This window comes from Chaetura pelagica, unplaced genomic scaffold (genome assembly GCF_000747805.2).
Source record: "Chaetura pelagica isolate M959 unplaced genomic scaffold, ChaPel_1.0 scaffold300, whole genome shotgun sequence".
Lineage (NCBI taxonomy): Eukaryota > Metazoa > Chordata > Aves > Apodiformes > Apodidae > Chaetura > Chaetura pelagica.
The window spans coordinates 2,525,468-2,534,558 of NW_009951945.1; the positions used below are offsets into that span (position 1 = coordinate 2,525,468).

Here is a 9,091-nt window from a genome sequence, read left to right on the forward strand (position 1 = left end):
CTCCGTGCCTGTTCTGGGTCCCTGCTGACCTCCAGGGTGGGATTTCAGCCACCCCCTTGCCTGTTCTGGGTCCCTGCTGACCTCCAGGGTGGGATTTCAGCCACATCTGTGCCTGTTCTGGGTCCCTGCTGACCTCCAGGGTGGGATTTCAGCCACATCTGTGCCTGTTCTGGGTCCCTGCTGACCTCCAGGGTGGGATTTCAGCCACCCCTGTGCCTGCCTGCTGCAGGCAGGTGGTACCTGGCAGCCCCGGCACATTCGGGGAGTGGAACAGGTCTGGGGCCAGTGGGGTGCCCTGAGCTGGCACCCACTGCATGCATGGCACCCACCACAGACAAGGCAGCCAGGCAGCTCATGCAGCAAAGCCTGAACAAAGCACAGAAATTAAACCAGGTAGAAGCATCGTCTGCGCAACCACCGAGCCGGGATGGACACGTTCCGTGAGAAGCTGAAAGCAGCTGACTGCAAGGATGGGGACAGCCCTTCACCCATCAGGGAAGCATTGCAATTCACTTTCCATAGCAGCTGGCTAAAAAGCAGCTGCAGAGGCCTGGCAAAGTCAAGCCACACAGGCTGCCACCCACCCTGGCGCTGCAGGAATGGGAGGGGGGCTCCGTGCCAGAGGTGCCACCCTCAGGCAGCACATCCCAGGGAGGGAAAAGCATCCTCTGCTTCACCAACAGCAGACAGGTCCCTTTGCTACAGATTTGAGCTGAGGGGACCAAGCTGGTCCCCGTGTGCTGGGCGTGAGCCCTGCTAGCCACAGCAAGCCCCAGGGGCCAGCAACATGCCACCAGCAAGGTGCCCCCTCCTCCCTGTGCCACACAAACAGCACCTGATTCTCAAGCAGGAAATAAAAAAGAAATCATCATTGCCTGAGAAAAGAGGTCCTGGAACCACCAAACATCCTTGGAGATACCCAGAAGAGCAGCCTGCAAGCTGGAGAGCATCTCCCCATGTAGGCACCCAGGAGCCCTCCACTCCCACCTCAAAGCAGTGCTGCCAGGGAGGTGGTTGGGTTGCTCCCCTCCACACCACCCATGCCCCCCAAACCCAAGAGCATTCCCATCTTCTGGTGCTTTGCAAGGAAACCCCATGGCTTCTCTAAGGCATTTTGAAGGTGGAACTTGCACCTATTGCAACACAAGCAATAAAATAATGTTGAAACCACTTAAAGAGATTCTTTTTCTCTTGGTCCTCATCAACAGCCTTTTTTTCCCCTGACCCAAAACAACTGGTTTTCTTCAGAAAGCAAAGTCCTCTTAATTCACCAAGATTAAAAGAACTTTTTTTTTTTTTTTTTGCAGTTATTTCTCAGGAAGAAAGAATTCCAAGTTTGCTTTTGTACCCCAGAATACTAAACACGTTCACATGAATTAATCCATAAAAGAGGGGGAAGGCTGAGATTCAGACCTTCAGAAATATGACAGAACTGCTTTGGAATTTTATCCTAGAAGCCAAATCCCTGTTATTAGGAAAAACTGCCATTTTTCAGGGTTTGGTTTCTGTATCAAAATGCAGGCTAGCATCTGTCTTTGCATCTGTCAAAACAAAGGTCAATCATTTTATGGAAACTTAAACACAACGCCCTTGATCCCCTGCTCCTGGTTTATTTTTAAAACAGACACGACTTCCAACTAACAACATTTTTCTAACATGGTTCACATTTAAATCCCACTATCTCAGAAAACTCAGGTTACAAAGAAAGATGCACCCAAGAAGGTTTTTCCTTTATAACCGGGAGATGATTTCTTGGCGTTGATTTCAACACCATTTACACCCTCCAGAACCCAATGTTGCACTTTTCTACTTGATAAAGCAATGGCACAAACCAAAGGAAATGGAATGGAAACGTGACAGTACCAGGAAAAATTCAGGCACCCTGAGTAAAATGGGTATCTGTGGGCAAACTGAAATCAAAGCAAGGCTCATACTAGGAGGTATTTCTCCCTCTAAATCAAACTTCCCCAGTGCAAGGAAAAAAGGAAAAGAATAGAACCAAAAAGGTAAAAATTAAATAAAAAAGGGGTGGGGATTTTAGGACATTGCCAGACCAAACATCTATGATATCTTAGCACCAATTTCTTTAAGGCAATTGGGGTTTGTGCTACTCCTAACCCTGAGCACCTACATAATCCACACCGTCCAAAGCCCGCCCTGAAAAATCAGGAATGGCTGAATATTCTGGTTAAAGCAGAGACAGACACTTCCCTACCCAGGGATACCATCTTTATAGCCTTAGCCACGAGTAAAACAGAACTTCAGCAAAAAACCAAGCACCCTCCATCTCACGGAGAAACAACAATTCCGCAGCACGATTGTGCCGAGAGAACGTTCGAAAACGCGGGTGCAGGAAGGTTTTTGCAGCACAAATTGGGAATAAATAAATAAACAAATAATATGTCTACACCAAAAAATATTTGGCAGAAACGCTTTGCAGCACCATTTTGAAAAGGTTCTTTTTGCAAGCATTTTTGGAAAACAAAACAAAACAAAACAAAACCAGCCCCTTTTTTTGCCAGCATTTTGAGGAGCGGCCGTTAACGCAACGCCCTTGCTCGCGCCTCTACCTCTCCATCCTCCCACAAGACACAACGTTTCCTCTACCAGGGAGTCACTTCGAGCCACTCTGAAGCATCCAAAGCTCTTCTATCAACCCAACCCTGGAGCCCCAGACCCAACTCATCCCAGGGTTCCTCTCCCGATTCCCACCGGCGGGAGGTCTCCCCACCAACACCACCTTCCAAAGCTTCTTACCTTCCCCAAAGAGCCGCTTCGGTGTCGGTTCGGTGCGAGAGGGGGGGTCCAGACAGATGGCCAGCCTTTGCACGTTTGGAAAGGATGAAAAATGCTAAGAGGAGGGGGGAGGGGGGGTGGGAAAAAGACACCAAAAAAAAAAAAAACCCAACAAAAAAACCAGTGGTTTTTTATTTATTTAATTCTCTTTTCGCCGTGCGGCGCAGAGGGCTCAGAACCTCATTGGCCCTGGGAAGGCCACCACGTGGCATGGGATGAAGGGCATGTGACCTATTTTTTTTTTTGCTGGAAAAAGGGGGTGTCACCCGCCTGTCATTTCAGTGGGCTTGGATTTATTTATTTATTTATTTTCCCCTTGTATTTTTTTTAAAGGCCACTGAGCAAATGGGGTTGCCCCCGGGGCGGCGAGGGGGAGAACCGACCAACGCGCTCTCAGTGTGAAGGAGAAAGGAGCTGGGGCAGGAGACAGAGTGTTTGGGGCACAGCCTGTGTGCAGGGGGATGGTTTGGAGATGCTCTGCCAGGGTAATGGGCCGCCTGCCCCCCGGGGATGGGGTCTCTGGGAGGGAGAGGAGGGGGCACAGCGACCCACTTTTGGATGCTGGTGATGGGCTGTGCTAAACCATCCATCTCCCAAGGCAGCAGCAGCAGCAGGGGGAAGGACCAAGGCTGGAGCCCTGGCTGCAGATCCCAGAGCTTGGCTGCTTCCCTCAGCCTCTGAGGAAGGGGATGAGCTACATTGCTCCTGACCACCCCCCCTCCCCTACCCCTCCAGAGGCTGATTCCATCCTCCTCTGCCCTCCTGGGTAACTCAGGGTGCCTGTACCAACCCGCTGCTCCAAGAGACAAGTCTTCTGCTCTGGAGGCAGAGGGTCCACTGAAATAGCCTTCTTGGAAGAAGGAGCCAGCACAGTGGAGAGTGGGCAGCACCCACTCCCACCACCCCACGGCCACACCAGGCTCAAAGGGCATTTCCAAGTGTCCCCCCCACAGACCCTTGGCAAACCTAAAACCTAGCACCATTCTGGGGATGTTCTACCCTAGAGGGTCCCCGAGGCCCTGTGGAGCAAGGCAAGACATGTCACCTGCCCCAGCATCTGATGGGGACCCCTGGACTGATGCCAGGGGTCCCTCTTTGCACCAGTTTTGTATTTCCTAAGGGACAGGAGCTCTGAGCCACCACATCCCAGCCAGCCACAGTCCACATGCCAAGCAGCTCCTGTCCTTCCTTTGGTAACTGCAGGTACTGGCCCAGCCAGGTCCAGATACTTGATTTTGGGGAAGGAAAAAATATTTGGAGCCCAAGACATCCTCTTGTTTTTCCCAGCAAAGCTCAAGCCCACAGGATGCACCAGTCAGAAGCTGCATCTTCCTGGCAACCTGAGCCTTCCTCTGGCAAAACCCTTGGCTGTGCCACCTTGTCATGTCAAGGACACACCTGCTCATCACCTCTGCCCATGGAAAGCTCCAGGGGAATCTCCCTCTGGCATCTGCCTTTGAATTTTTCAGTGGTGTTCCTCCTGCAGAGCAGCTGTCCCCAGCCACCCTGTCACCCAAGGGCTCCAGCCCTTCTTACCTAAGGGAGCATCTCCTTGAAGAACCAGCTGAGCTGGGGCTTTGGTGACAAAGCACAGCTCTGGTCACCCCCCACCTTCTCAGCATCACCACCACGTCCTGACCTGGCACTCAGCCTGGCTCCTGGTTCTCCATCATGGCTGTTCCCCCACCCATGGCTCTGCTGGGGGACAGGAGGCACCAAGAGCACAATTCCAATTTCCAGATCCTTCCCAATGGTGTAGAAAAGTGCAGGGGCTCCACCTGAAACCCTCTCTGACTTGGAGGATCATGCTTCTCCAGCCACACCAGCCAGACAACAGGGCATTTCATCCCAACAAATCCAAGCAGAGGGAGAAACCTGCCAGACTCCAGTGACAACCACAGCCCCGGCACAAAGTGCCCCAAAACCCACCTGGGGTTTTGAGAAGGCCAACGTGACAAAGGGGAGAGATGAAACCCCCTCCTGACCTTCCACCCTGCATAGCTCCCTGTTCCCAGCCCCCTCACCAGCTCAATCCCACCCATTCCCAGCTCAATCTGCCTCCCGAGTAATCGTCTGAATAATTATATAATAGAGGCAGGAGGAGAAATAATTTTAGGCCTCTCTGTCGATAGGAAGCAAGCTGGATTAAAAGATCAGAACAAGCAATGCTTGGATTAAAATGGTTTGTTATTTTCAGCTGTGGGAAACAAAAAAAAATCTGTGGCTGAAGCACGGAAGATGGTGAGGGAAGGAGATTCATCTTCTGTTTGCTTTCTTTCCCCCCCCCCAAAAAAAAAGGAGCTTTCTACCTATTAGCCCAGGCAAGCTCTAGGTTTCCCAACAATGCTCAGGTTTTGCTTCCTGCTGGGTCAGAGGAACACCATTTGTGTGGAACTTTACCCAAAAGCCTCACCCAGAGGAGCACGGAGATGCCTCAAGCTCCATTCTGCCCTGCAAGCAGAGTCTGAATTAAACACCATCCATGTGTCTTTGCTTGTGAAGGCATCAGACCCCCCTCCCCCCCCGACCCCAAGCCAAGAGAATCAGCCTGTGGATCAGCCAACAACTTCAGTGCCCATGAGAAACGTGCCCCCAAGCCCACAGCACAGGTCCCACTGCCTTCAGCACGTGCCTCCCCCAGGTGACAGAGAGGTGACCAAGGCTGGGAGAAGCCCTAATCAGGCAGCAGGGTCTACATGGCACTCCCCCTGGCCCCCAGCAAGGTGGGTGGTGCTGGTAGCACTGGGGGGGCCCCAGCTCTGACTGATGGCTTTGGAAAGGCGTGAAGGGGAGGCAGGGAAAAAAAAACCAACCCAGCAGGGAGCAAAAGGACCAGCCCCCTCCCGGGTCGATGCTGTTGGCTTTTGCTGGTTCACCTTCAAGTGCAGATTAAGCAGAAGGGTCAAACTGGGAAATCGTTTGCCACTGGGAGGCACATCCCTCCCCCCCAGCCCTACAGCCTCGTGTCACACTGTGAGCCAGTTTTTCCCTTTGTCAGCATGGGGAAGGAAAGAACAGTTTCCCACCCCACCTCACCACTCACCTTATCCCAGCACCTTCCTTGTCCCACAGCACCTCCAGCCCCCAGCACCAGCAGTCACCACCCATTATTACACTGCCTGGGTGCAGGATGGAGCAGCAGCTCCATCCTCCCAGTGCCAAGTGGTCTCCAAAAATTGAATCCTCCTCCAGGTGTCCCTCACACCTCTGGTTGTTCTGGGAAAATGTCACAGTGCTACTCACACAAGGTCAGCTCTGAGTTTACAGGATGAAATCCCATGGGGGAAGAGGTCCAAGACACAGAGGGCTTAGCATTTAAAATGAAAACCCCACCATTTTGAGGCAGAAGCTGCTGGCCTGCCCAGAGCTGGGCCCCAGGTGGTTCTTCTCCTGACTGTGGGAGTGGGAGCCAGGCTGAAGCACAGGCCTGGGAGAAGGGGTGGGATGTTGTAGAGGGAGCATGGGAAGCCAGAAAAACCAAGCCAGAGACCTTTCTGGAGGGAGGTGGGAGCTGCAGGATGTCACAATGTTCACTCAAACGATGCTTTAATGAGCACTTATTACAGGAAAGTGTCTTTGCTAAAGCCAGAGAGAAAAAAAGTGCCTGTGCTGGCCAGAGTGCAGTCATGAGAGCTTGTGGGAGGAGGTTGGGGACTTAGACCCAGGCTGGACACTGTTCCCTTGGCAAGGACATGCCCTGGTTTTCCCAGAGTTGGCTGTGGGGAGCCCTTCCCCAGGACCTGCCACGCTCAGGATGCCAGCAGGAAGAGAAGAAGCTGAGCCCTCCTGGGATGCACTCCAAAGTGCATCTTTCCTCCAGGCCACGGCCTCCAGGCAAGCTGCAGGAAAGCCAAAGCTGCCCTCTGCCCTCCCAGAAAACCTTCTGCAGATGGATGAGCTTGGAAGAGGCTGCTCATGGCACACAGGAGCCACAGACAGTGACGGAAGAGACCTCAGATGATGCACGCTCAATGCCAGGCAGTACCAGTACCCACCAGTACCCACCAGGTTGTCAGTGACCACGGACAAGCCTCCTCACAGGTTTTCTGACAAGTTTTACCCTTGCTGCCCCTTTCACCAGGTCACCTGCAGCTCCTCTGAGAAACCCTCCAAAGTTTTCACCCTCTTACCCAACACGCACCATCTCGTCGCAGGCACGTGGTGCTGTTCTGGCCCACCCTTCCCCGGGTTTCATGTGCAGAAAACAGGGATTTATGACACTTCTTTTAAAAGAAAAGGGAGAGAAGAGAGGTGGGCCTGTCTGTCACTACAATGTTTTCTGCTTTGTGGAGCTGTCTTCTCACTCAGAGGCTTCACTAATGGAAAATGTTGCCCCGCCGTCCATTTGCAATAGTCAATGCCTGGGCCAACACGACGGCCCCAGGCCAAAGCAGGATCTATTTTAGTCACAAAAGCAGAGTGGCTGATAAAAATGACCCCATCTATGCACTTCTCAGCTTAGCTGGGTTTAATGGACCCCTGTGAGCAGCGTGGTGGAAACAGGGCGGCCGAGCGCCAGGAGGGAGAGGGGCAGGGATGCAGGAGGGGGACACCCCTTTGCAGAAAGGGACCCCAGCAGCAAAACCCCTCCTTTCACAGAAGCCCTGCTAGCAGGACTGCAGCCTGCAGGGAGCAAAACTCCCTTCCTTTTGTTGTCCTCCCTAGGGGAGAAGGCCCTGAAGGTCTTCATGGGCAGGTTGGATGGGGCTTGGAGCAACCTGGTCTAGCGAGAGGTGCCCCTGACCATGCAGGAGGTTGGAACTAGATGATTTTTAAGGTCCCTTCCAACACTAGCTATTCTATGATCCTACTTCTATGATTTATAGCCTGAGGGAGCCCACGGTGCAGCTGCAAAGACCCCTGTGGCTTGGAAGCTGGCCTTACCTTACCCTGCAGGCTGGCCTCGGGCTCCAGAGCGATTCCTCGGAGGGTCTGGTTGCACCAGGAAAGGACATTGCTGAGGGCAGGGTGGAAACTGGGGGGGTCTGCAGCAGGAACCTGCAGACTGGGACACAGCAGGGGTTAGGCACAGGACGGAGGAAGGCAGCTCATTGCCCAGGAAAAGCAAATTTCAGTGAAAAAATCAGAAGGTGGTTTGGGTCGGGGAGGGACAAAACGATGAGGAGCGTCACCTTTGGGTTGTTCACGGGGCAGGCAGGAAAGCCCTGCCTGCACTTTGCACTTAGAGCAGGTTTGGGCAGGTCCTGCCCCAGCACCAGAGTGGCTGATAAAAATGACCCCATCTATGCACTTCTCAGCTTAGCTGGGTTTAATGGACCCCTGTGAGCAGCGTGGTGGAAACAGGGCGGCCGAGCGCCAGGAGGGAGAGGGGCAGGGATGCAGGAGGGGGACACCCCTTTGCAGAAAGGGACCCCAGCAGCAAAACCCCTCCTTTCACAGAAGTCCTGCTAGCAGGACTGCAGCCTGCAGGGAGCAAAACTCCCTTCCTTTTGTTGTCCTCCCTAGGGGAGAAGGCCCTGAAGGTCTTCATGGGCAGGTTGGATGGGGCTTGGAGCAACCTGGTCTAGCGAGAGGTGCCCCTGACCATGCAGGAGGTTGGAACTAGATGATTTTTAAGGTCCCTTCCAACACTAGCTATTCTATGATCCTACTTCTATGATTTATAGCCTGAGGGAGCCCACGGTGCAGCTGCAAAGACCCCTGTGGTTTGGAAGCTGGCCTTACCTTACCCTGCAGGCTGGCCTCGGGCTCCAGAGCGATTCCTCGGAGGGTCTGGTTGCACCAGGAAAGGACATTGCTGAGGGCAGGGTGGAAACTGGGGGGGTCTGCAGCAGGAACCTGCAGACTGGGACACAGCAGGGGTTAGGCACAGGACGGAGGAAGGCAGCTCATTGCCCAGGAAAAGCAAATTTCAGTGAAAAAATCAGAAGGTGGTTTGGGTCGGGGAGGGACAAAACGATGAGGAGCGTCACCTTTGGGTTGTTCACGGGGCAGGCAGGAAAGCCCTGCCTGCACTTTGCACTTAGAGCAGGTTTGGGCAGGTCCTGCCCCAGCACCCACCAACCAAAGGAAGTTTCTCCAAAGAGAAGGACTGTGGAGGAGGGGACCCCTGAGACACACACCCCCCCCCAGGTGACCCCAGCCCAGCTGCAGGAACAAGACGTTGCAGAGGGATCCCAAGCTTGGGGGGTCTCCTTCCTCCAGGAATCCCACCACCACCACAGCAAGGGCAATAACCCAGCATGTTTCCGTGACATGGGTGCCTGGTTATTTTTATTGCTTTATCTTTTGCTGCTGCTCCCAATCAGTTAACTGGGGCATGCAGCACCCGTCA

At 53.4% G+C, this 9,091-nt stretch overlaps 1 protein-coding gene across 1 annotated transcript in view; it reads right to left on the bottom strand.

Moving 5' to 3' along the window:
• Positions 1 to 7,724, bottom strand: part of PCBP3 (poly(rC) binding protein 3) — a 45,105-nt gene extending 37,381 nt beyond the window's left edge. Inside the window, exon 1 of the mRNA XM_009996892.1 lies at positions 7,686 to 7,724. The gene's annotated coding sequence lies outside the window, so the exon portion shown is untranslated. The remainder of the gene's footprint in view (positions 1 to 7,685) is intronic.
• Positions 7,725 to 9,091: the final 1,367 nt, after the last annotated feature.